Raw genomic sequence first — 26,293 nt, 5'->3', positions numbered from 1 at the left:
TTTATTGACATGAGCCCTCTGAGTGGGGATTATAGGTTTAATATGGAAGCTTGCACAGTTAAAAATGGTGTCAGAAGTTTGAATAAAGTGTTTATCAAACAATGGCCTACTGAAAAGGAGTTGGAGATGCCTGATAGCCCTTGGCTTAGTTTTGGTGAAGAGATTTTAAGGCTCAGGGAAATTGCAATGCTAGAGTGGATACATAAAACCTAATTCTCCACAATGGGAGGGCCCAGAAGGTATGCCCTTCACAAATCCTATAAGACGCAAACTGGTGAGATGGGCACCAGCACATTTGAAGGGTTTTGTTCTTACCCTTTTCCTTGTGCCAGACCTTAGGGTTGGAGATGCTGCTGTTCAATTAGATTAATTAAATGCAATGGGTTTAATTGGGCCCCGAGTTGACAAGGGCCAGGTGGCAGCATTGAATCGCCAGAGATAAAGTAATCATAGTTATTATAATGGACAGCATAGACAAAATGTTTATAATGACATAGCCCATAATGGCCAGCACAGGAGAGATGAAATTTATAATGGCATGACTTGTTTGGACCTTGGGTACTGGCTAATGAGTTGTGTTGTTTCCAGGCATGAAATAGACGGGAAGTCTACTATTTATCCATTTGATCTGTGGTTTGCCTTGGAGTTATCTATATTTTGATGCTAATTCCACTGCCCAAGGACAGCTGCCTAGTCGAGTACTCAGGAATCAGGTGACTTCACCAGAAACTTCTCCCCATTGAATTATAAAATACAGGTGAGGGGCAGGTACAGGATAGAAGGAAGCCTGTCATTGGAGGAGAAGGAAGGATGGGCGGGAGAGAAGTTTGAAGGAAGAGGAGGAGATTGGAATGGAAAGAAGACAGGGGGTAGAAGGAGAGAAGCCATAGCAGGACAATGGAAGCTGACGTTAAGATCCGCTCTGTGTATTTACAGGCTGTTATTAATGTTCTTAAGGGATGGGTGGTACCGGGCTTTGTATGTTTAAGTGGGCAATTATATCTTACCAGTTGGGTCAAAGGTTATTGTGTTGTGTGTTCTTTTATGTGACGGTTTGAGTGTAGGAAAGTGTGCTGTGGCTGGAGACACTGGGCAGCCGCGGAGTTGGGATATGTTTCTACCAAGATATCTAGCAGGTATTTTGGGGCACTGAGGTGCTGAACCTAGCAGGATAAGAGACGATATCCTTTTTTTATTTTTATATTTTTACAACAACACAGAAAAATTCTCAAACAAATAAAAGAACGGCTACATTGGATCACAACAAAAGGCAATCTCGGCTATTGAATCAGTTTCCAGACTTGAGCCAATTTGCAGAACCCCTTAAATTAAAGGGTGGTCAGGTTCCACTGAGGAAGGATCTTGATAAGACACCCTCCTTCTCAGAGTGTGCCATCCTCTTCAGATCCTCACAGCTCCCCCTCCACCTCAGAGTGAATCCTCCTCGAGTTTCTCTTCTTCCCCAGAGCTCCTCCTCCTGGTCCTATGAAGCTCCAAACTTCTCAACTGAATTTCAGAAAGCACATGAAAAGGCAATGGCTGCGGGTCTGCCCATTTGCTGTGAAAGGGGTGCGAGGCGGGCCCAACCCCAACCCCTGTGCCAGGGGTACTGGAACTTGGCAGTCCCTCCCCTCTGGGCAGTGCTGGAGTGGGCAGAGGGGAACCCCAGGGCTTCTTGTCACATGAGGGAGGATGGAGTAAGCTGTTTTCGGTTGTCCTGGTCTGAGGCTAAGATACCAGAACCATCTAGAATCTGGTAAAGGGCAGGTTTTGAGGGGCTCACCCCAGAGAAGTCACGGAGCTGGGGAACCTGCCTGTAGCCAGGCCTCAGGGCTGAGGATCTCTGTTGTACAGTGAGCAGGGTGGAGCCTGACTCCTGGACCTTTGCATAACTTGCTGTTTGAAATGTATTCTGGGCTTCCTTGGGACAGGTAGTACCTAAGCAAGCCAATAAATAACATGCCTCCATGGCCCCTGCATCAGCTCCTGCTCCTTGACCTGCTTGAGTTCCAGTCCTGCTGACTTCCTTCCTGAACAACAATGTGGAGGTGTAAGCTGAATAAACCCTCTTCTCCCCAACTTGCTTCTTGGTCATGATGTGTGTGCAGGGGTAGAAACCCCGACTAAGACAAATTGGGGAAAGGTTGAACTCTGATTGCTAGGAACTGGGAAGAATCCTGTATGGGGGTGGGGGGGGAGTGAGGGTGTAAGAGCGTGATTGGATAAGACCAATGCATGCTGTTTTCATAGATGAAAGTACCACACTGACTCTAATAATCGAAGGATAATTTCTTGAAAAGCAAATATACTTTAGATACATAAGATTATCTTTATTGATCAGGGGGCTAAATAAAAAGGAATCACAAGAGACAACAATAAGGAGAAGAGCCATGGGGTAGACCTGCCAGTAAAGGAAGTGCTGGATGTCAGGAACTGTGAGGTATGAGGATACCTGGGAGATGAGAAATCTTCAAAACACCATTCTCATCTTACCTTCTTCATAGCTTCATAGCTAGGAACATTATATTGAAATCATGACTGTGTTCATATCAGCCTCTGATGTGGTCAAACTAACAGCTTGCTAGAAATGAAGGGAAAGTTACTGAGTATTAACCAATGTCAAGGCACTATATTTAATAAACAGAAAACTCAATTAATTTTTGTTTCTGATTTAATTATTCAGAAATAAAAACAAAACCTCAACAATCTGATATCTTCATAACTGTTTTGAAAGAGTTATTTGGGTATAAGAAACACACAAGGTAATACTAACTTATTTATGGCCACAGCAAGACCTATATTGAAAATTTCAAGGGTTTGTTTCTGGACACACTGATAATTGTTAAGGCAATGGCTGCTCTTGCAGAGGGCCTGAGTGTGCTTCTCTGTATTCACAAGGCAATTCAGAACCCAGGTATAGCTCTAGTTCCAGGGAATCCGATGCACTCTTTTGACCTCTGTATTCAATGCACATATATGATGTAAACTCAGACCTGCAGGCAAAACACTCATAATAAAACAAAACAAAATGAAACAAATCAATTGAAAATATTTTAATGAAGAAGTTCAAGGGTCTAAATTTAAAGCTACATTTAGGGGAAGTTACTTTCTCTCCTATCTGAAGGAAACTGTCTCCATTTCTCATACCCTATAGGGTCTCTGAATGGCAGTGTTTCCTGACTACAATGAAACAGAACCTGAATATAATAATAGCCATATGTGAGATCATGATTCCACACTCCTTATGCCTTTTTCATTAATCAATTCTCTATTGTGGAATAAAAACATTTTCAGCTTCCCAACAAGTGTATCCCATTCAGAGCACAAGTTTGCTATATGACTCTTCATATGCCACTGGATGGAAGAAAAAAATACATAAATGTTTGTAAATATCTGTGTTCTTGCCAAAATACCTAAATTGTAAGTTTGATAACCTTCAAACTGTTCTGACAATGGCAGAAAATCTGGTGTTCATCATGTTAAGTTGCTTCAGAATTATTGTTGCTTTTTATATGCATCCTCTTACTCCCACCTTCTTTTGGATATGTGTTCCCTAAATTGAGACAGCTTAAAGGTCATCTGTACTTTATAAATAAATGAGAGGGATTAAAAATTACCTTTTCTATCAAGGGATTTCTCTAGATAATGGTCTATGGTATCTGTAGGTTAGAAGAAATCAACCCAATTTGAAAAAGGAAACAACGAGATCAAAGTGTGTTTGGGATTTCTGTGAATATAAAGAATATGCAGAAAAAAGGGTATTAAACAACCATGTAATAGTTCATTATCCACAGAAATATTTATCTTCATGCAGGTAATAGTTATGAAAGTTTAGTTGTTTATCAACTTGATGTTTGAGGCTATAATAAGTGAATGAATACTTTCATTTACATAGTATTTTCATTCATGCACAGGAACACAGGTTAACCTTCTTGAAATTGTTATTTGTAAAGTTGATAAATATAGTAAACACATTTTCCTTATTATTGCAAATGACATTCATTGAGTTTGCTGAGATATTTGATATACAATCAGGGTAGCACTGGATATGATCAACTCTAAACAGAGAATTTAAAAAGAAAATTCTCATAACACTATGAATAATAACAAGTGTATTACCTGTATCAGAAGATATATCTATATCTATATGTATATTTATATCTATAGCTATATCTATATATGGTCTTGAAACCAGGGAGATTCTTAAATTAGGTCTTGTATTAAGTTTTTGCCATTTTACTTTTTATTTTAATTTTTTGTAAAATAATTTCAAAGTTGGTGGATAGAGATAGGTAGGGACTTTGGAAGGATTTGGGGATGAGAAAGAATATTGGCAAAATAGCTTTAAATGCAATTTTTATTTTAATGAATAAAAATAAAAGTGTGAAATCATATTGTTAAAAACTAAAAATGTTTGATGATACTAAAAGTAAAAATGTTACTAATCAAATTAAATCACAAAATTATAAATCATGAGAAAGTCCACAAATATAAGCACTTTAGTATCTAGAAGTGACAGAATTAACATCAGTAGTATGCTAAAATCATTATTATGAGAAAATGGACCCATGGTAGATACCTTTCACAGAATCATTGTGAATAAGTATCAAACATCTTTAATCACGTTATTGAGAACAGATATGCAAATTAAATCCTGTGTGAGACACCATTCAAGAACTGCTACTTAAGTCTGATATATCAAAATCCCAGAAGAAAAATAAGAATTCATCCTTTGCTGATTTTAGCAATTACGGATTCTCCACTTTCTTTAGAAACAGCACCACCTCCTTAAGTCCAGTACTCTGGTACTTGTGGCTCTGTAATTCCATTCCTAGATGTGGATTCTGTGAAGACTTGGGGAAGAATACTCAGGAGACATATTCAAAAATGTTCAGATGCACCATCATAGCACAAATACTGAAAAATTATATTATTCAATTATTAATGTATTTTATGTCTATAAAAAGCAGCTGAGCTCTCTGACATACTTTAGTCTTTTTGTCATTAAGAGCTTTTGGTACTAAGTAATATGAAAGCTGGTAAGTGAGGATGGCATTTTGACATAGTCTAATTTGTGAATATTGTACTCAAAGCATGGTGCTCTCTTTCTTGTTTGGATATTTTCTGTGTTATTCCACTGACCTCAGAACTGAGGTCAAGCTGAGGATCTGCTGTGCCCAAACGGTACATGGCAAAATATATAACAATCCTGCTGTAAATCCTGAGGTAGATTTAAGTAATAAATATCTATAGTAATAAACTCAATCTTAAAGAAATATGTGCCTTAAAAATATTCCATGTATGTTAATGTACCACTGTAGTTTTAATTTGATTTTTATTTATATTTGGATATAAAATTCAAAAAGGTAAAAATTAAGGGCTCTGACTTCTTTTTTTAATTGTGTAGTTTTTCTATTCTGCTTTTTGGATAATGTTTACTCAGTGATTAATCCTGTAGCTTCTCTGTAGTCTATGTTCCACGGAAAGTCTTTTATTGTAGGATTTTAAACCACATTTGCAGATAGATGCTCTTTGTAAATGTTAATGTGTATAATCTTATAAAACCAATATGAACTCTCTGTGGTAAAATCACATCAGGGTGAGTAGTATTTACATCTTTTACCTTTTTATTTGTTTAGAGCCTCATTGCCTAGTTATTTTTGATCTGGTGTGTGTGTGTGTGTGTGTGTGTGTGTGTGTGTGTGTGTGTGAGAGAGAGAGAGAGGGGGGGGAGGGAGGGGGAGGGAGAAGGAGAGAGGAGATAAAGATATTTGTGCATATACACATTCATATGTGATTTCAGTCATGCACATGTAGAATACCTTTGTAAGTGTAAAGTCCTGTAGAGTACAATTGCCTTCAACCTTGGTTAAGATAGGGATTTTTGTTTGTTTTTTGAGGATGTGGTCTGCCTGACTCATAAAATTCTGGAGATTATCCTGTCTGTCTCTGCCACCTCACCATAGGGATGTCAAAATTACAGAAATACATTACCACATCAGTCTACAGGTGTTTAAGTGATTCCAACTCAGGTCTTCATGCTTACAAGGCCAAGATATATTTGCTCATTGAGCCACATCTCAGCCTTGAGAAGACTTTTATGGCTGAGCTATGTACAATTCCACTGTCTATAGTATTCAAATGCAATACACACTTTTTTTTAGAGCTATTTGGATATTTTATTTATTTACATTTCAAATCTTGTCCCCCTTCCTGATCTCTCCTCTGCAAACTCCTCATCTTATCTCCCCTCTCCTTTGCCTCTAATTGAATGTCCTACCCCCACCCATTCCTACCTCACCTCTCTAGAATCCCTTTATGCTGGGTCTACAAGCCTCTACAGGACTAATTAATGCCAGATAAGGCCATCCTCTGCTACATATGTACTTGGAGCCAGGGAGCTATCCATGTATACTTTTTGGTTGGCGAGTTAGTCCCTGGGAGGTCTGGGGGAAGAGGGGGTCCATTTAGCTGATACTGTTCTTCTTTATATTGGATTGCAATTCCTTTCGGCTCCTTTAGTCTTTCCCCTAACCGACTCTTCATTGGGGTCCCTGGGCTTAGTCCAATGGTTGGCTGTGAGTATCTGCATCTGTCTTAGATGCTGGTGGAGCCTCTCAGAAGACAGCCATACTAGGCTCCTGCCTGGGAGTACTTCTTGGCATAAGTAGTTGTGTTGGGATTTGATGTCTGCAGATGGGATGGGTCTAAAAATGGGGAGGCCTCTGGTTGGCCTTTCTTTCAGTCTGTGTCATTTTTTTTGTGCCTGTGTTTCCATTATATGGGAATAATTCTAGTTTAAAATTTTTCCGATGAGTGGGTGACCCTGTTCCTTAACTGGGGGCCATGCCTATCTACTGATGGTGATCTCTTCAGTTTCTATCTCCACTCCACTGCGTATTTCAGCTAATGTCAACCCTTTTGGGTCATGGAAATATTTCCTTCAGTGTGCTTTAAGAGGCATTGTTACACTCCCAGTCAGGAAGCTCATGATGAAATACATAATGGGTGATAGGTGAGATATGGCAATGACTCAATGCCATTTTTTTCACTTCATCAATATTCTCTATGAATAGACTCTCCATTGATCAATGTTATGTCCTGTGTAAATTTTTATAGTGCACTTCAAAGGTTAAATTTAAGTTTTCTATTTCAAAACCAATGCCATCTACCTCAACTGAAACAATGTGTGTCTGTTGTTAATTTGCAAAAAATGTTTCTTTTTTTCTCTTCTCCTATTTAACATCCTTTTCCTCCTAATTTTCCGATCACATCAATGATCAACAATTCTCATACCAATGCTAATTTTGTCTATTTTAATGCAAGAAAATGCTTGTATAATTTCATTCGATAGCAGAAATCACCAAGCTACTGTTCCTATTTTAAAAGGCTGTTAATGGTGGTTGTAAATATTTATCTTATAGGGTCACAGTAGTGATAGCTCTGATGTGCTCTGTGACCTTGACATCATTAATTGAAACACTTTCATTCTCATTTTTCCTGAAAAATGGAGAAATTTACCAATGTATGTTATATATATATATATCATTCATTCATTTGTATGGGGTAAAGAACAATTTAATTTTTAAAGTTCCCCTCTTGTGGCACTCAGCAATTATAATTATTTCTTATATTGCTTTCTAATTGTTTATAATGAATTTTAACTTGAATATTATATTACACCAGGAATGGTAGTGCACACCTTTAATCCCAGCACTTTGGAGGCAGATGTGGGTGGATTTCTGTGCATTCAACTTATATCACAACACTTTCCTCCATCCTTTTACTAATTACAACCCCTGTCATGTCCATAGCTCTCATCTTCAGCCAGACACCTCCCCACCCTCTGAAACTGGCTTAGTTTGGCTTTTACTGCTGTGAACAGAAACCCTGAGCAAGGCAACTCTTATAAAAAAACCAAAAAACCAAAAACAAAAACCCCCAACAGTTACTTGTGGCTTGTTTACAGGTTCAGAGGCTCAGTCTATTATCATCAAGGCATGGCAGCTTTCAGGCAGTCATGGTACAGGAGGAGCTGTGTGTTCTACATCTTCATCTGAAGAAGAAGACTGGTTTCCAGGCAGCTAGAATGAAGGTCTTAAAGCTCATGCTTACAGTGAGACACTTATTGAACCCCAACAAGTCCATACCTTCATATAGTGCCACTCTCTGGGCCAAGCATATTCAAACAACCACATACCACTCCTTGGCCCCCATAGGCTTTTTCAAATATATGAATCTATGGGGCCCGCACCTAAAAATATCATAATGCAAAATACATTTAGTCCAAAATTCAAAAGTCCTCATAGACTATAGCAGTATCAACAGTGTTAGAAGTCCAGAGTTCAAAGTCTCTTCTTAGATCCTTCCAATCACTTAACTGTAGTCCACAAAGCAAGAGAGGAAACCAGCTGGGCAAACTCCAAACTCTGCATCCCCATGTCAAAGCAGTCTTGAGATTTCCAACTACTTCATCTTTATTGACTACAACAATTTTTTTCTCCTGGGATGGATCCACTCTCTTTTAGTATCTTTCCTCAGCAGATATCCCTCAACTCTGGCATCTCTAACGTCTTGGGGTCTCCAAGTCAACTTCAACTGCACAGCTTCTTGTTCCAGTGACTGAGAGCCATACATAATCTTATGGGTTCCTCCAGCTCTGCCCTCTGTAGCACTCTAAGGTCAGGTTGACTCCACTCCACTGCTGCTGCTGTTTTTGGTGATCGTCTCATGGTACTGGCATCTCCAATACACTAGAGTCTTCTGCTGCAACTAGGCTTCACTAACATCCTTTCATAGTCTCTCTTCATGGTCCTGAGCCTCAAATCCATTGCGTGAGCCCTTTAGCCCTGGGCAGTCAATTACAACTGAATTTCATATCATGAATCCCAATAGCATTCATCTCCCCTCTCTTACATATCAGCTGTCTGCCCTTGCCACTTACCCCAGAAAAGACAATTAAAAAGAAAAAAGAGAAATTATTTTAAAAAGTGTACCGCCCTCTCTGTGGAAGCTGTAGTATGTAGCATGTCACAGTGTGGTACAGAGTATACCTTTTTGTCCCAACAGCTTCACTTCAAAATGTTTATTGAATGACTAAACAGTCTGTGTTGAAGCATCTGGTTTCTGATACACTATCAATACCAGATCTTCACTTGGATTGTCTTCAGATATTCTGTTATTACTGTGTCAAGGAAATCTTATACATGTGGATCTGCAGGACCCCAACCCTTGACACACTCCAGCTAAATTGTTCAGCCTGTGAGCTCTCCTGTGTCAGCACCACCAAGGCCAGATCCCCAAGTGAGGTACAGACTTCATCTTTCAAGTGCTGCAACAGACAAGGGCAAAGGAAAGTTCTCCTGCTCTCACATCCGTGGCCAATCACCTGGGCCACCACCACCAATGTCAGATCTACTATGCTACCTACAGTGCAGGCCTGCTCTTTTGAGTGCTGCAGTCAATGATGGGTAGGTTCATCTCTCTTACTCTTATGCCCTTGGGCCCAGCTCATGCACATGCTTCAGGTGAGGGAAAGTGGAGACACCTCTCCCTGACCCATGCCTACAGGGCAGATGAGGGGCAAAGCTGGCACAACAGAACCCTGGCCCCAAGGGCCCACTTTACTGCATGACCAGGTGAGATGCAGACTCATTCTCCCTGGACCAGCTCTTTGTCATACCTCCAGAGCCAGGTTTCCCATGCTGCCCAGTCAAGGGTTAGAGCCAGGTCTCCTGATCCAGGCAAGGGTGACTGTAAGTATTGGTCTAGGAGTGGGACCTTGAAATTTCTTTCTTCCTTGCTAGCATGTCTATTGAGATTTTCATAGTTCAGGTATTGCTTAGGCAGTCATGTTATTGTGATGTCATGAGTATCTTGTCTCTGTATTGCTTCTTTGTCATTTTTAGAGTCACAATATTTTACTTTTTCATTAATTTATATACAAATTGCAGACCCCTCCCTCATCCCTTGATCACAAATCCCTCCTCTTTTTACATTCTCAGAGAAGGGGAAGGCCCCTCTTGGGTAACAGCCAGCCCTGCGACATCAAATGGCAGCAGTGCTAAGTGGATCCTTTATCACTGAGGCCAGATCAGGCAGTCCAGATAGGTGAAGGGGATCCAATGGCAGGCAACAGAGTCAATGACAGACCCCATTCCAACTGTTAGGGGACCCATATGAAGACCAATCTGTGCATCTACTACAAATGTGTGCAGATTTAAGTTCAGCCCCTGCATGTCCTTTGATTGGTGGTTTAGTCTCTATGTGAGCTCCCATGATCCCAGGTTAGTTGACTCTATAGGTCTTCTCTGGTGTCTTTGACCTCTCAAACTTGCTCCTGTCTATCACTCTTCCTCAAAACTCCCTAACCTCTACCTGATGTTCAGTTGTGAGTCTCTGTATCTTTTGTACATCTGCTACTAGATGAAACTGTCTCTCAGGAGACAGTTATGCTCGTCTCCTCTCTGGGAGCATAGCAGAGTATAATCAATAGTGTTAAGTGTTGGTTCTGTCCTATGGGATGGGTCACATGTGGGACTGTCATAAGTTAGCTGCCGCAGACTGCCCAGGGGAGTGTATCAGCAGAGGGACCAAGACTTGGATTTCAGGTAGAGAACGGATTCTGTGCGACAGATAGACACAAACTTGAGGTGTGTGCTGCTGCAAAAAGCTTTACTTCTTGGCACAGATTTAAGCAGTTAGAACAGGTACATCATAATTGGCAATCATCCAGCTCTTATTCATCACCCCACCAAATGTCCCTTGCAAAGAGGAAAGCTGAATGTACAGTCCAAGAAACAATTCTCAGCTACAGACAATAGTTTAGAAAACTGCAGTCATACTGCCAGACTTGTGGGCACCAGATATACATTCAACATTTACCTTTATTTTAATTAAGTTTCAACTGTATGTTTATGGCCCCTCAAGATAATATGGAAACTCTTGTAACCATTCTATAATTTCTTTTATTTCTTGCTCAATGTTAATTTCTCTTTTCCTTCTAGTTAACTCTTGATAATTTTGCTCAACTTGTTGGAACTTATCAATGATCTTTCTAGAAGAGTCACTACTATTCTGAATCATGCTAAACAAAACTTTCCCAAAAGGGGGGAAAGGCTTTTCTGGAAAAGTCATGTTCCTAATAGCTGTAATTAATCTCTCTCCTATTTGCTGGGAACTAATAGTGCATCAGTTGAGTTCATCGCAGCCGTTGAGTTCAGGATCATGATGGTGTGAGACGTTTCTGTCTCTGAACTTTCAGTTCCTGAAACATCTAAAGGTACATGACCATCTTCTCACACTGCTATATTCTTAAAATCAGATATTGTTGACAGGCTTAAAGTTGTTAAAATCACCAAGGCTAGAACACAGAAGGCACCTCCACCTAGTCATCATCTTTTTGTAGGGAGACTGTCAGGGACCTCCAGGAGGCCAAGCCATTCCAGGCACATGCCTCTGTTCTGGATAGTAATGAAGCACAAGAGCTTCATGTCACACAGACTCCACTGGAGTGGGCGTGGCAATTAGCCATTCCCTCAGTCTCTGCTCCATCTTGATCCCTGCATATCTTGTAGGTGGAACAAATTTTGGGTCAAAGGTTTTGTAGGTGGCTTGATGTACCCTCCCTCTACTGGAAGTCTCACTTGGCTATAAGACATGGCCAACCTGGTCTCCATATCCCCAGATAAGAAGAGTCTCAGTTCGGGTCAACCCCATAGACCACCTGGAACCTATTAGCTATCAGGTCTCCAATTTGTCCCAGACTTGTCCCCTCAATCCATTGTCATTATCACTCCCAACCCTCCCCCACACTTCCTTTCCTCATCCTGATCCTCATTCCATTTCCATTACTCATCCATTCTCCCACCCAGTCTCCTCCCTCCATTCATTTCCCATGACTATTTTGTTTACCCTTATGAGTGAGATTCCTGCATCCTCCCTTGGACCTTCATTATTTAGTTTCTTTGGGTCTGTGAATTATAGTATGGTTAACCTATACTTTATGGTTCATGTCCACTTATAATTGAGCAAATACTATACATGCCTTTCTGGGTCTGGGTTACCTGAGGATGATATTTTTCTAGTTCTATTTGCCTGAAAAATTCCTGATGTCTTTTTTAAAATAATTCAGTAGTATTCATTTGTATTGATACACCACATTTTCTTTATCCATTCCTCAGTTGAGAAACATCTCATATATTTCCAATTTCTGACAATTATGAATAAAGCTGCTATTAAAATACTTGAACAAGTAAGTGTCCTTGTGATATAGTGGGTCTTCTTTTGGGTATATGCCCAATAATGGTATGGCTGTGTCTTGGGATAGAGTTATTCTATTTTTTCTCAGAAAATTCCAAATTTATTTCCAAAGTTGTTGTACATGTCTCTACTCTCAACAGCAATGGAGGAGTGTTCTCCTTGCTCCCACATTTTCACCAATAGTTTCTGTCACTTGAATTTTTAATTTTAGGCATTTTGACAGGTTTAGGATAGAATTTCAGACTCATTTGTAATTTCCCTGATAACTATACATGTTGAACTTTTTTTGAGTGCTTCTGTTGAGGAATTTCTGTTTGGTTCTGTACCCAATTTTTTCTGTTCTGTGTTTTCATTAGTTGGTTTATTTATGCACTTTTCATCCTGATCACTTCCCCCCTCCTGATTCTCCCTTACATAGCCCTTCCCTAGATCCTGCTTTGTCTTGTTATCTGAGAAAGGGAGGCCCTCCTGGGTTTCTCCAACATGGCACAAGTCTCTCTAGGGCTAGGTGCATATTCTCCCATTTGCCAGGAAAGACAGCTCAGTTAGGAGAATGGATTCCACAGACAGGCAGTATTTTTAGGAAAAGCCTGCACTCCAGTTGTTAGGGGACCCACATGAAGACTGAGCTATACAAGTGTTAAATAAGTGCAGGGGGCCTAGGTCCAGCCTGTATATCCTCTTTAGGTGGTGTTTCAGTCTCTGAGAGGCCCCCAACAGGGTTCTGTAGATCTTTTCGTGACATTCTTAACCCCTTTGGTGCCCTCAAACCTTCCTCAATCTCCTCCATAAGAGTCCCCAAGCTCCATCCAAAGTTTGATTGTGGGTCTCTGCATCTGTTTCAGTCAGCTGCTGGGTGGGGCCTTAAAGAAGACAGTTATGCTATGCTCCTATATGCAAGTATAGCAGAGTATCAGCAGTAGTGTCAAATACTGGTCCTTGTCCATGGGATGGGTCTCAAGTTGGGCCAGTTATTGGTTGGTCACGTCCTTAATCTCTGCTCCATCTTTGTCCCTGAATTTCTTGTAGATAGGACAAATTTTGTGTACCTCATTTTTATTTTTATTATTTATTTATTTTTATCCCAAATTCTGCTACCCACATCTTGTCACACCCTCACAAAGTCCCTCCCAGTGTTGTTTGTTTTTTTGGTATCTAATTTTTTGAGTTCTTTATATAATTTGGTTATTAGTTCTTCGTTAGTGAATGTTTTTTCCTATGCAGGAGGCTGCTGTTTTGTCCTATGAATTATGTCTTTAGCCTTGTAAAAGCTTTTCAGTTTCATAATGCCCCAATTAGTAATTGCTTATCTTAGTGCCTGGACTATTGCTTTTCTGCTAAGTATTTTGTCAACTTTGCCAATATGTTCAAGTAGTTCTCCATTTTCTCTTCTTTTAGATTTAGTATGTCTGGTTTTATGTAGGTATCTTTGATCCACTTGGACTCTGGCTTTATGCAGGATGATAAATATAGCTCTATTTGCATCTTATACATACAGACATCCACTTAGATCAGCACCATTTGTTGGAAATACTTTCATTTCTCCATTGTATGGTTTTGGCTTCTTTGTAAAATATCAAGTGTCCTTAGGTGTGTAGTTTATATCTGGGTCTTCAATTCTATTCCATTGATCAACCTATCTGTTTTTATGCCAATACCATGTGGGTTTTATTACCATTGCTTTGTAGTACAGTTTGAAATCAGATTTGGTGATACCTCCAAATGATTTTTTTAATTTTACAAATTGTTTTAGCTATCCTGAATTTTTTAATTTTTCCATATAAACTTTAAAATACCTCTTCCAAAGTCTATGAAGAATTGTGTTGGAATTTTGATGGAAATTGCATTGAATCTCAAGATTGCTTTTGGTAAGATGGCCATTTTTTCCTATGTTAATCCTACGATGAGCATGGAAGATCTTTCCATAGTGTGATATCTTCTTCAGTTTCTTTTCTCAGAGACTTTAAGTCCTTGTCATACAGGTATTTCCCTTGCTTATTTAGAGTTACAACAAAATATTTTCCGTTATTTGTGGCTATTTGGAACACTGTTGGTTCCCTAAGTTCTTTCTCAGCCTATTTATTGTTTATGGAAATAAGGGCTATTGATATTTTTGAATTAATTTTATATTAAGCCATATTGCTGAAGGTTGCTCATTAGCTGTAGAATTTCTAGAAAAGCTGCTCTTTTATAGAATTTTTCAGGTAACTTATATATACTATCATATCATCTTATCAAGGACCTTTCTGTTAATTGTAAACAGTATTAAATAAAGTCAACTATTGATCAAGAGGCAGAGCAAACATCCAGTTGACCGAGAAGAGACATAGAATAAAACCAGAGAATAGGTAGAAATCAGAAGAATGGATAGAGAGACAGGGAGTAGAAAGAAGGGACATTGAGTTTGAGGGGATTTTGAGACAGCATGGGGAAGAACTTCCTTTTGGGACACTGTGGAGGACGGTCAGCTGCTTTCTCTGCCTCTCTGAACTGGTAGGCTTTCACCCAAGCATCTGGCTACTAAGTCTTAATTTGCAAAATCAAATGTTTGAGATTTTGTTAAAAACAAAATTTGGTACTCCAATGCTTGACATGACTACATGGACAGGGAAATCATGCCAGCTGTAGGAAACTAAGAAGCTATCAGATTTGGTAACTCACTGGGTAGTTCTCAAGGAGACAGATAAGGATGAGAAATACTATAACACAAGGCACTTGGACTGCATATATAGATATATTAGATGGCTTGAAAGTAGAATCAGAAAATTGAAAAGTTAAAAGACTTAACTGAAATTACTTCAGTAACAGTCATGATTATCATTGTTGTTGATTTTTTGTATTTCAGATTTTATCCTTAATACCCATTACTAGCTTTCTGTACTCTCTAAAAGAGAAAACATTTAGAGATACAGGAGAAAGAAAACTCTGTTGACTGATGAGATAGAAACATTCAAAAGACTTATAAACACAAGTAAAATACAGACCCAGACAGGGGAATTTAGAAAAACCTTAGATAGACTTGTCTTTCTTAGAAATGAAAATAGGAAAAATACTCAGATATAGACAGAAGAATAGATAAGAACCTACTGTAGCACCCCATGATGAAACTGAAGAGACTATGACCCAATGTTTTAGAAAATCAATTTCAGTTTGTCCAGGTATTCTGGATCTACAAGCAGATGATAGACATTCCTAAGTTTATGGAAAAATTAAATGGAATCCTGTAGACATATTAGGTTTGAGAAAATGTAAGAAAGTGATTGTTTCATAATGTTTGTTGGGGTCCAGGAATTGCCTCACACAACACTGATCCAAGTTAGACAGAAATAGTTTATTAAGCATATGCCCCAAGGCTGATCAACCAGAGTCATGATCCAGATTCGGGACCTGAATTATGACATTGACTGAAGATCCTACAAAATTTTAATGGGTAAAATCACAAACATCTGTGTAAAGTTATTCAAGCAGTCATGATTTAGGGATAGGGAATTTCCTTAGGAACATGACTTTGTTGTACATTTATCCTGTTTCCATTGGTTGGGGTATTCAACTGATTTAGGGGATTTGCCTTGTCTAAAGTCCATATCTTAAGTTGTATACCAGGATGGGACTTGCCTTGTCTAACATTCATGTCTTAACTGGCCAACTAGGTTGTCAGTTACCCACATGCCTGTCTTTTTCTGCCAAGTAGGATGTCAGGTATCAGAGATATTACTCAACCACTTCTCAAAGTGGAAGTCTTATTCTAAATAGTTTCTTAACTTTGGTGTAGGTGTCTCTTTTATGTTGGGGTCCATCCCAGGGACAAGTTATACCATAAAGACTTGTACAGAGGTACAGGAAATTCTGCTGGGTGGTTGGTTTGGGTCCAAATTTATGGTTGGTAATTATGCAGAAATATTTCTACTGACTCCTACTATTTTTTTTTATTAACTTGAGTATTTCTTATATACATTTCGAGTGTTATTCCCTTTCCCGGTTTCCGGGCAAACATCCCCCTCCCCCCTCCCCTTCCTTATGGGTGTTCCCCTCCCAACCCTCCCCCCATTGCCGCCCTCCCCCCACCAGTCTAGTTCACTGGGGGTTCAGTCTTAGCAGGACCCAGGGCTTCCCCTTCCACTGGTGCTCTTACTAGGATATTCATTGCTACCTATGGGGTCAGAGTCCAGGGTCAGTCCATTACTGACTCCTACTATTATTGGGTTCTAAGAACATAGAATATGTAATCAACGTGGGTATGAGAAAGTTTTCTATTAACATCTGAAGCATACAAGAAAGTTTCGTTTTAATAGATGGCTCGACAGATAATGGTTCTCTAGGCCTCAACCTTCTGTGATATTAAATTAATGGATAACACAGAAGAAAATTGTCTCCCAAGAGTGGAAAGATTTGACAAAAGCAGTGTTAGAAGCTGGTTCTCATTTACAATGGCAAACACAATTGAAAGAGGAAGCTAGGGCCATAGAACAATGCATAAGGCTAGAGGCATTGGTATTTCCCTGCCCCGACCCATAGGACAGTCAGCAGGGGTTGCGGACCACCTAGGAGAGAGTGAAGGACAAGAAGTATAAAGAAGGACGCCAAGACAGGAGTCTGATCAAGGTGACATGTTGGGAGCGATGCCCTTGAAACCTTCCATTATTGATGTTATTATTATGGTTAGAATTAAGTATGACTGGGTTCATGGAAAATCCCCAGCCAGCTGCAGAAGACTAATACAAATCTGGTGGTTAGGGTGAATAATGATATGATAAAGCTTTGACCTTGCTGAGAAATACATCTGATGTCAAGATGACTAATGTGATGACCTATAACCTTTCTGAAAAACCAACATCCTGTTGACATCAGCTGACCACAGGAATACTGTGTTCTTGGCCTGAGTAAATGTTTCACACTTCCCCCCTCCCTCTGTTACCCATGTTATGGTATAAATTCAGCCTTGGGAAAAAGTAAAATTGTTGCCTTGATCAGACTCTTGTCTTGGCGTCCTTCTTTGCATCTCTTGTCCCCTATTCTCTTCCAGGTACCCTCAGCACCCTCGTTGGCAAATGGTGCCCAATGTGGGGCTGTTTGGAGATCTCCTGGTGGAGAACATCATCCCCTGTGAATAGACAGGCCTGTCTTTCTTCTTTGTCAGAGCCTTTGCTCCCTGTCCCCCACCCCCGCTTCTGGCAACCATGGACCGTCTGACCTTGGTTCAGATGCTTGGTGTCTATCTCCCCAGACGATGCAGATCTCAGTGGTGAGTGATGGGACAAGCATTATAGAGGTACCTTTTGTGACAGGACTCAGGCAGTCCCTCAGGATGCGAGGAATAGGGTTAAGAAAAAGATTTAAATAAATTCTTGGCAGTCCAGACACCGCCCGGACCTGAAGGGGACTGGTCAACAGTTCTCTGCACCCAAATCCCATGGGAGGGAGAGCTAAACGTTCAGAGGGGCAGACATGCCTGGGAGAGACTACACTCTGCCCACATTTCTGACTCCAGAGGAAAACACCTAACACCATTTGGGACCCTGGTGCACGGGGCCCCCGGGAGAAGGCAGCACAGGCCCTCCTGGTTGCTGCCCTCACGGAGAGCTCAAAAGCAGACCCCCCATGAGCAACTTGAGCTGCAGGACCACAGGTAAGACCAACTTTTCTGCTCTAAGCGACCTGCCTGGTGGACTCAGGACACAGGCCCACAGGGAACAGTTGAAGACCAGTAGACAGGAAAGACTACACGCCCGAAAGCAGAACACTCTGTTCCATAACTGGCTGAAAGAAAACAGGAAAACAGATCTACAGCACTCCTGACACACAGGCCAATAGGATTGTCTAGCCACTGTCAGAAATAGCAGAACAAGGTAACACAGGAGACAACCTGAAGGCAAGAGGCAAGCACAGGAACCCAAGCAACAGAAACCAAGACTACATAGCATAAGTGGAGCCCAATTCTCCCACCAAAGCAAACAATGAATATCCAAACACACCAGAAAAGCAAGATCTAGATTTAAAATCACATTTGATCATGATGCTGGAGGACTTCAAGAAGGACATGAAGAACTCCCTTAGAGAAAAGCAGGAAAACACAAATAAATGAGGAGAAGCCTATAGAGAGGAAATGCAAAAATCCCTGAAATAATTACAGGAAAACACAATCAAACAGGTGATGGAATTAAAAATGGAAATAGAAGGAATAAAGAAAGCACACAGGGAAACAACCCTGGATATAGAAAACCAAAGGAAGAGACTAGGAGTCATAGATACAAGCATCACCAACAGAATACAAGAGATAGAAGAGAGAATCTCAGGAGCAGAAGATTCCATAGAATTCATCGACACAACGGTCAAAGATAATATAAAAGGGGAAAAGCTGCTGATCCAAAACATACAGGAAATCCAGTACTCAATGAGAAGATCAAACCTAAGGATAATAGGTATAGAAGAGAGTGAAGAGTCCCAGTTCAAAGGACCAGTAAATATCTTCAACAAAATCATAGAAGGAAAATGTCCCTAACCTAAAGAAAGAGATGCCCATAAACATACAAGAAGCCTATAGAACTCCAAATAGATTGGACCAGAAAAGAAACTCCTCCCATCACATAATAGTCAAAACACCAAATGCACAAAATAAAGAAAGATATTAAAAGCAATAAGGGAAAAAGGTCAAGTAAAATATAAAGGCAAACCTATCAGAATCGCACCAGACTTCTCACCAGAGACTATGAAAGCCAGGAGATCCTGGACAGATGTCATACAGGCCCTAAGAGAACACAAATGCCAGCCAAGGTTACGGTATCCAGCAAGACTCTCAATTAACATAGATGGAGAAACCAAGATATTCCATGACAAAACGAAATTTATACAATATCTTTCTACAAATCCAGCGCTACAAAGGATACTAAGTGGTAAAGCCCAACATAAGGAGGCAAGCTACACTCTAGAAAAAGCAAGAAACTAATCGTCTTGGCAACAAAACAAAGGGAAGGAAAGCACACAAACATAATATCCAAATATGAATATAACAGGAAGCAATAATCACTATTCCTTAATATCTCTCAACATCAATGGTCTCAACTCCCCAATAAAAAGACATAGATTAACAAACTGGATATGCAATGAGGACCCTGCATTCTGCTGCCTACAGGAAACACACCTCAGAGACAAAGACAGACACTACCTCAAAGTGAAAGCCTGGAAAACAACTTTCCAAGCAAATGGTCTTAAGAAGCAAGCTGGAGTAGCCATTCTAATATTGAATAAAATTGATTTTCAAGTAGAAGTCATCAAAAAAGATAAGGAAGGACACTTCATATTCATCAAAGGAAAAATCCACCAAGATGAACTCTCAATCCTAAATATCTATGCTCCAAATACAAGGGCACCTACATACATAAAAGAAACCTTAGTAAAGCTCAAAGCACACATTGCACCTCACACAACAATAGTAGTAGATTTTAACACCCCACTCTCATCAATGGACAGATCATGGAAACAGAAATTAAACAGAGACATAGACAGACTAAGAGAAATCATGAACCAAATGGACTTAACAGATATTTATAGAACATTCTATCCTAAAACAAAAGGATATACCTTCTTCTCACCACCTCATGGTACTTTCTCCAAAATTGACCATATAATTGATCATAAAACAGGCCTTAACAGATACAGAAAGATAGAAATAATCCCATGGGTCCTATCAGACCTCCACGGGCTAAAGCTGGTCTTCAATAACAATAAGGGAAGAATGCCCACATATACATGGAAGTTGAACATTGCTCTACTCAATGATAACCTGGTCAAGGAGGAAATAAAGAAAGAAATTAAAGACTTCTTAGAATTTAATGAAAATGAAGGTATAACATACCCAAACTTATGGGACACAATGAAAGCTGTGCTAAGAGGAAAACTCATAGCTCTGAGTGCCTGCAGAAAGAAACAAGAAAGAGCATATGTCAGCAGCTTGACAGCAAACCTAAAAACTCTAGAACAAAAAGAAGCAAATACACCCAGGGGGAGTAGAAGGCAGGAAATAATCAAACTCAAAGCTGAAATCAACAGAACCAAAAGTTGATTCTTTGAGAGAATCAACATGATAGATAAACCCAGACTAACGAGAGGACACAGAGAGTGTGTCCAAATTAACAAAATGAGAAATGAAAAGGGAGACATAACTAGAGAATCAGAGGAAAATCAAAAAATCATCAGATCCTACTACAAAAGCCTATATTCAACAAAACTTGAAAATCTGCTGAAAATGGACAATTTCCTAGATGGATACCAGGTACCAAAGTTAAATCAGGAACAGATAAACCATTTAAACAACTCCATAACTCCTAAAGAAATAGAAGCAGTCATTAAAGGTCTCCCAACCAAAAAGAGCCCAGGTCAAGATGGGTTCAGAGCAGAATTCTGTCAGACCATCATAGAAGACTTTATACCAATACTTTCCAAACTATTCCACAAAATTGAAACAGATGAAGTGCTACCAAATTCCCTCTATAAAGCCTCAATTACTCTTATACCTAAATACACAAAGACCCAACAAAGAAAGAGAACTTCAGAACAATTTCTCTTATGAATGTCGACGCAAAAATACTCAAGAAAATTCTGGCTAACGGAATCCAAGAGCACATAAAAACAATCATCCACCATGATCAAGTAGGCTTCATCTCAGGCATGCAGGAATGGTTTAATATATGGAAAGCCATCAACGTGATCCATTATATAGACAAACTGAAAGAACAAAACCACATGATCATTCCATTAGATGCTGAGAAAGCATTTGACAAAATTCAACACCCCTTCATGATAAGAGTCATAGAAAGAACAGGAATTCAAGGCCCATACCTAAACATTGTAAAAGTCATATACAGCAAACCAGTAGCTAACATTAAACTAAATGGAGAGAGACTTGAAGCATTCCCACTAAAATCAGAGACTAGACAAGGCTTCCCACTCTTTTCCTACTTATTCAGCATAGTCTTGAAGTTCTAGCCAGAGCAGTCAGACAACAAAAGGAGATCCAGGGGATAGAGATTAGAAAAGAAGAAGTCAAAATATCACTATTTGCAGATGATATGATAGTGATCCCAAAGGTTCCACCAGAGAACTACTAAATCTGATAAACACCTTCAGCAAAGTGGCTGGGTATAAAAATCAGTAGCCTTCCTCTACACAAAAGAGAAACAAGCCGAGAATGAAATTAGGGAACCGGCACCCTTCATAATAGTCCCAAAAAATATAAAATACCTCAGTGTGACTTTAACCAAGCAAGTAAAAGATCTGAGTGATAAGAACTTCAGGCCTCTGAAGAAAGAAATTGAAGAAGACCACAGAAGATGGAAAAATCTCCCATGCTCATGGATTGGCAGGATTAACATAGTAAAAATGGCCATTTTATCAAAAGCGATCTACAGATTCAATGCAATCCCCATCAAAATATCAATCCAATTCTTCAGAGAGTTTGACAGAACAATTTGCAAATTCATCTGGAATAACAAAAAGCCCAGGATGGCTAAAACTCTCCTCAAAAATAAAAGGACTTCTGGGGGAATCATTATCCCTGAACTCAAGCAGTATTACAGAGCAATAGTGATAAAAACTGCATGGTATTGGTACAGAGACAGACAGATAGACCAGTGGAATAGAATTGAAGACCCAGAAATGAACCCACACACCTATGGTCACTTGATTTTTGATAAAGGAGCCAAAACCATCCAATGGAAAAAGATAGTATTTTCAGCAAATGGTGCTCATTCAACTGGAGGTCAGTATGTAGAAGAATGCAGATTGACCCATGCTTATCACCCTGTACAAAGCTTTAGTCCAAGTGGATCAAGGACCTCCACATCAAACCAGATGTACTCAAACTAATAGAAGAAAAAGCGGGGAAGCATCTCAAACACATGGGTTCTGGAGATTATTTCCTGAACAAAACACTATGGCTTATGCTCTAAGATCAAGAATCAGCAAATGGGATCTCATAAAACTGCAAAGCTTCTGTAAGGCAAAGGACACTGTTGTTAGGACAAAACGGCAACCAAGAGATTGGGAAAAGATCTTTACCAATCCTACAACAGATAGAGGCCTTATATCCAAAATATACAAAGAACTCAAGAAGTTAGACCGCAGGGAGACAAATAACTCTATTAAAAATGGGGTTCAGGGTTGGGGATTTAGCTCAGTGGTAGAGCGCTTGCCTAGGAAGCGCAAGGCCCTGGGTTCGGTCCCCAGCTCCAAAAAAAAGAACCAAGAAAAATGGGGTTCAAAGCTAAACAAAGAATTCACAGCTGAGGAATGCCAAATGGCTGAGAAACACCTAAAGAAATGTTCATTATCTTTAGTCATAAGGGAAATGCAAATTAGAACAACCCTGAGATTTCACCTTACACCAATGAGAATGGCTAAGATCAAAAACCCAGGTGACAGCAAATGCTGGCGAGGATGTGGAGAAAGAGGAACACTCCTCCATTGTTGGTGGGTTTGCAGACTGGTACAACCATTCTGGAAATCAGTGTGTAGGTTCCTCAGAAAATTGGATATTGAACTACCTGACGCCCCAGCTATACTTCTCTTGGGCGTATACCCAAATGATGCCCCAACATATAACAAAGACTATTGCTCTACTATGTTCACAGCAACCTTATTTATAATAGCCAGAAGCTGGAAAGAACCCAGATGCCCTTCAACAGAGGAATGGATACAGAAAATGTGGTACATCTACACAATGGAATATTACCCAGCTATCAAAAACAATGACTTTATGAAATTCATAGGCAAATGGGTGGAAGTGGAAAATATCATCCTGAGTGAGGTAACCCAGTCACAGAAAAACACATGGTATACACTCATTGATAAGTGGCTATTAGCCCTAATGCTTGACTTACCCTAGATGCAGAGAACACATGAAACTCAAGAAGGATGACCAAAATGTGAATGCTTCACTCCTTCTTTAAAAGGGGGAACAAGAATATCCTTGGGAGGGAATAGGGAGGCAAAGTTTAAACAGAGGCAGAAGGAACACCCATTCAGAGCCTGCCCCACATGTGGCCTATACATATACAGCCACCCAATTAGATAAGATGGATGAAGCAAAGAAGTACAGGTCGACAGGAACCGGATGTAGATCTCTCCTGAGTGACACAGCCAGCGTACAGCAAATACATAGGCCAATGCCAGCAGCGAACCACTGAACTCTGAACAGGATCCCCGTTGAAGGAATCAGAGAAAGGACTGGAAGAGTTGAAGGGGCTCGAGACCCCATATGAACAACAATGCCAACCATCTAGAGGTTCCAGGGACTAAGCCACTACCCAAAGACTATACATGGACTGACCCTGGGCTCCAACCTCATAGGTAGCAATGAATAGCCTAGTAAGAGCACCAGTGGAAGGGGAAGCCCTTGGTCTTTGCAAGACTGAACTCCCAGTGAACATGATTGTTGGGTGGAGGGCGGTAATGGGGGTAGGATGGGGAGGGGAACACCCATATAGAAGGGGATGAGGAGGGGTTAGGGGAATGTTGGCCTGGAAACCGGGAAAGGGAATTGAAGATATAAGAATTTCTCCAAAGCACTCTCACTTTCTCCATGAATTCTGTAAGTTCTACATTGTCGTTGCTGGATGCAAGTGTGATTTTAAGGCTATAAGAAGAATTTCATGGAAACAATATCACTTTCTCAATAAACTCTGTAAGATCTTCATATTCCTATATCTTGAAAAGTACGCTTGAATCAAGCAAGATCTGTTGGGAACTTACAGACTTCGCCAAGAACCTCAGATTCTGTCCGTGAAAATTTTCCCATATAGTGAAAAGTATGCTTGAATCAAGCATGTCCTATTGGGATCTAAGAGAATTCGCCAAGAAACCGAGATTCTGTCAGTGAAAAATTTCCTATATCTTGATATGTACTTTTGAATAAAGCACATCCTATGGGGAGCTAATAGAATTTGCCAAGAAACTGAGATTCTGTCCATGAACATTTTCCTATATCTTGAAAAGTATGCTTGAACTCAGCACTTCCTACTGGGAACTAACAGAATTTGCCGAGCAACTGAGATTTTTTTTCGTGAAAAATTTCCATTATCTTGAAAAGTATGCTTGAATAATGCACTCTTACTATTGCGAAATAACAGAATTCGGCAAGAAACTGAGATTCTGTCAATGAAAATTTTCTCATATCTTGAAAAGTACACATGAATGAAACACATTCTGTTTCTATTGGGCAGGAACAGAATTTGCTGAGAAACAGAGATTCTGTACATGAAATTTTTATTTTATCTTGAAAAGTATGCTTGAATCCAGCACGTCCTATTGGGAACTAAAAGAATTTGCCGAGTAATTCAGTTTCTGTCCGTGAATATTTTCCTATCTTGAAAAGTATGCTTGAATCAAACACATCGTATTGGGAATTAACAGAATTCACTGAGAAACTGAAATTCTGCCCGTGAAAATATTCCTATATCTCAAAAAGTATGCTTGAATCAACCACTTCCTACTGGGAACTAAGAGAATTCACTGAGAAACTGAGATTCTGTCAGTGACAATTTTGCTATGTCTTGAAAAGTATGCTTGAATGGAGCACTTCCTATTGGGAACTAAGGGAATTCGCCAAGAAACTCATATTCTGCCCGTGAAAATTTTTCTATATCTTGAAAAGTATGCTTGAAACAATCATGTCCTATTGGGAACTAATATAATTCTCTGAGAAACCCAGATTCTGTCTGTGAATATTTTCCTAAATCTTGAAAAGTACGCTTGAATCAAGCATGACATATTGGGAACTAAAACAATTTGCAGAGAAACTGAGATTCTGTCATTGAAATTTTTCTTACGTCTTGAAAAGTACATGTGAATCAAGCACTTCTTTCCAGGAACTAGCAGAATCCGCTGAGAAACAGATTCTACCGGTGAAAAATTTCCTATATCTTGCAAATTATGCTTGAAACAAGCACTTCCTAATGGGAACTAAGAGAATTCGCCGAAAAACTGAGATTCTACAAGTGAATATTTTACTATATCTTGAAGTGTATGCTTGAATCAAGCACATCCTATTGGGAACTACCAGAATTCAGCGAGAAATTGAGATTCTGTTCTTCCACATTTTCCTATATCTTGAAAAGTACGCTTGAATCAAGCACTTCTTATTAGGAATTAGCAGAATACACCAAGAAACTGAATCTGTCAGTGAAAATTTTCCTATATCTTGAAAAGTACTCTTGAATCAAGCGAATCCTATTGGGAAGTAAATGAATTCACCACGAAAGTGAGATTGTGTTCGTAAAAGTTTTCTTTTATCTTGAAAAGAAGCTTAAATCAAGCACATCCTATTGGGAACTAACAGAATTCACTGAGAAGCTTAGATTCTGTCCGTGATAGTTTTCCTTTATCTTGAAAAGTATGCTTGAGTCAAACACATACTATTGGGAACCAAAAGCATTTGCCGAGAAACTGAGATTCTGTCAGTGATAATTTTCCTAATCCGTGTAAAGCACGCTTGAATCAATCATGTCATATTGGGAACTTACACAGTGCACCGAGAAACTGATATTCTATGTGTGACCATTTTTCTATATCTTGAAAAGTATGCTTTTAATCAAGCATGCCCTATTGGGAACTAACAGAGTTTGCGAGAAACACAGATTCTGTTGTGAAAATCTTCCTATAACTTGCAAAGTACACTTGAATCAAGCACATCGTATTGGGCACTATCAAAATTCACCAAGAAACTGAGATTCTGTTTGTGTAACTAACACAAGTTGCCAAGAAACTGAGATTCTGTCCGCGAACATTTTCATATATCTTGAAAAGTAGGCTTGAATCAAGCACATCCTACTGTGAACTAACAGGATTCAACGAGAAAGTTAGATTCTGTCTGTGACAGTTTTCCTTTATCTTGAAAAACATGCAAGAATCAAACACATCCTATTGGGAACTAAGAGTATTTGTTGAGAAATTGAGATTCTGTCAGTGATAATTTTCCTTTATGGTGAAAAGTATGCTTGAATCAAGCACGTAGTATTGGGAACTAAGAGAATTCACTGAG

At 39.6% G+C, this 26,293-nt stretch overlaps 1 pseudogene; it reads right to left on the bottom strand.

The window, feature by feature from the left end:
* Positions 1-2,431: 2,431 nt before the first annotated feature.
* Positions 2,432-26,293, bottom strand: part of LOC147998611 (amine sulfotransferase-like) — a 75,977-nt pseudogene continuing 52,115 nt past the window's right edge.

This window comes from Rattus norvegicus, chromosome 20 (genome assembly GCF_021556685.1).
Source record: "Rattus norvegicus strain SHRSP/BbbUtx chromosome 20, alternate assembly SHRSP_T2T, whole genome shotgun sequence".
Taxonomy (NCBI): Eukaryota; Metazoa; Chordata; class Mammalia; order Rodentia; family Muridae; genus Rattus; species Rattus norvegicus.
Note: the sequence above shows the minus strand (reverse complement) of the source record. Positions and strands in the feature narration are given on the sequence as shown.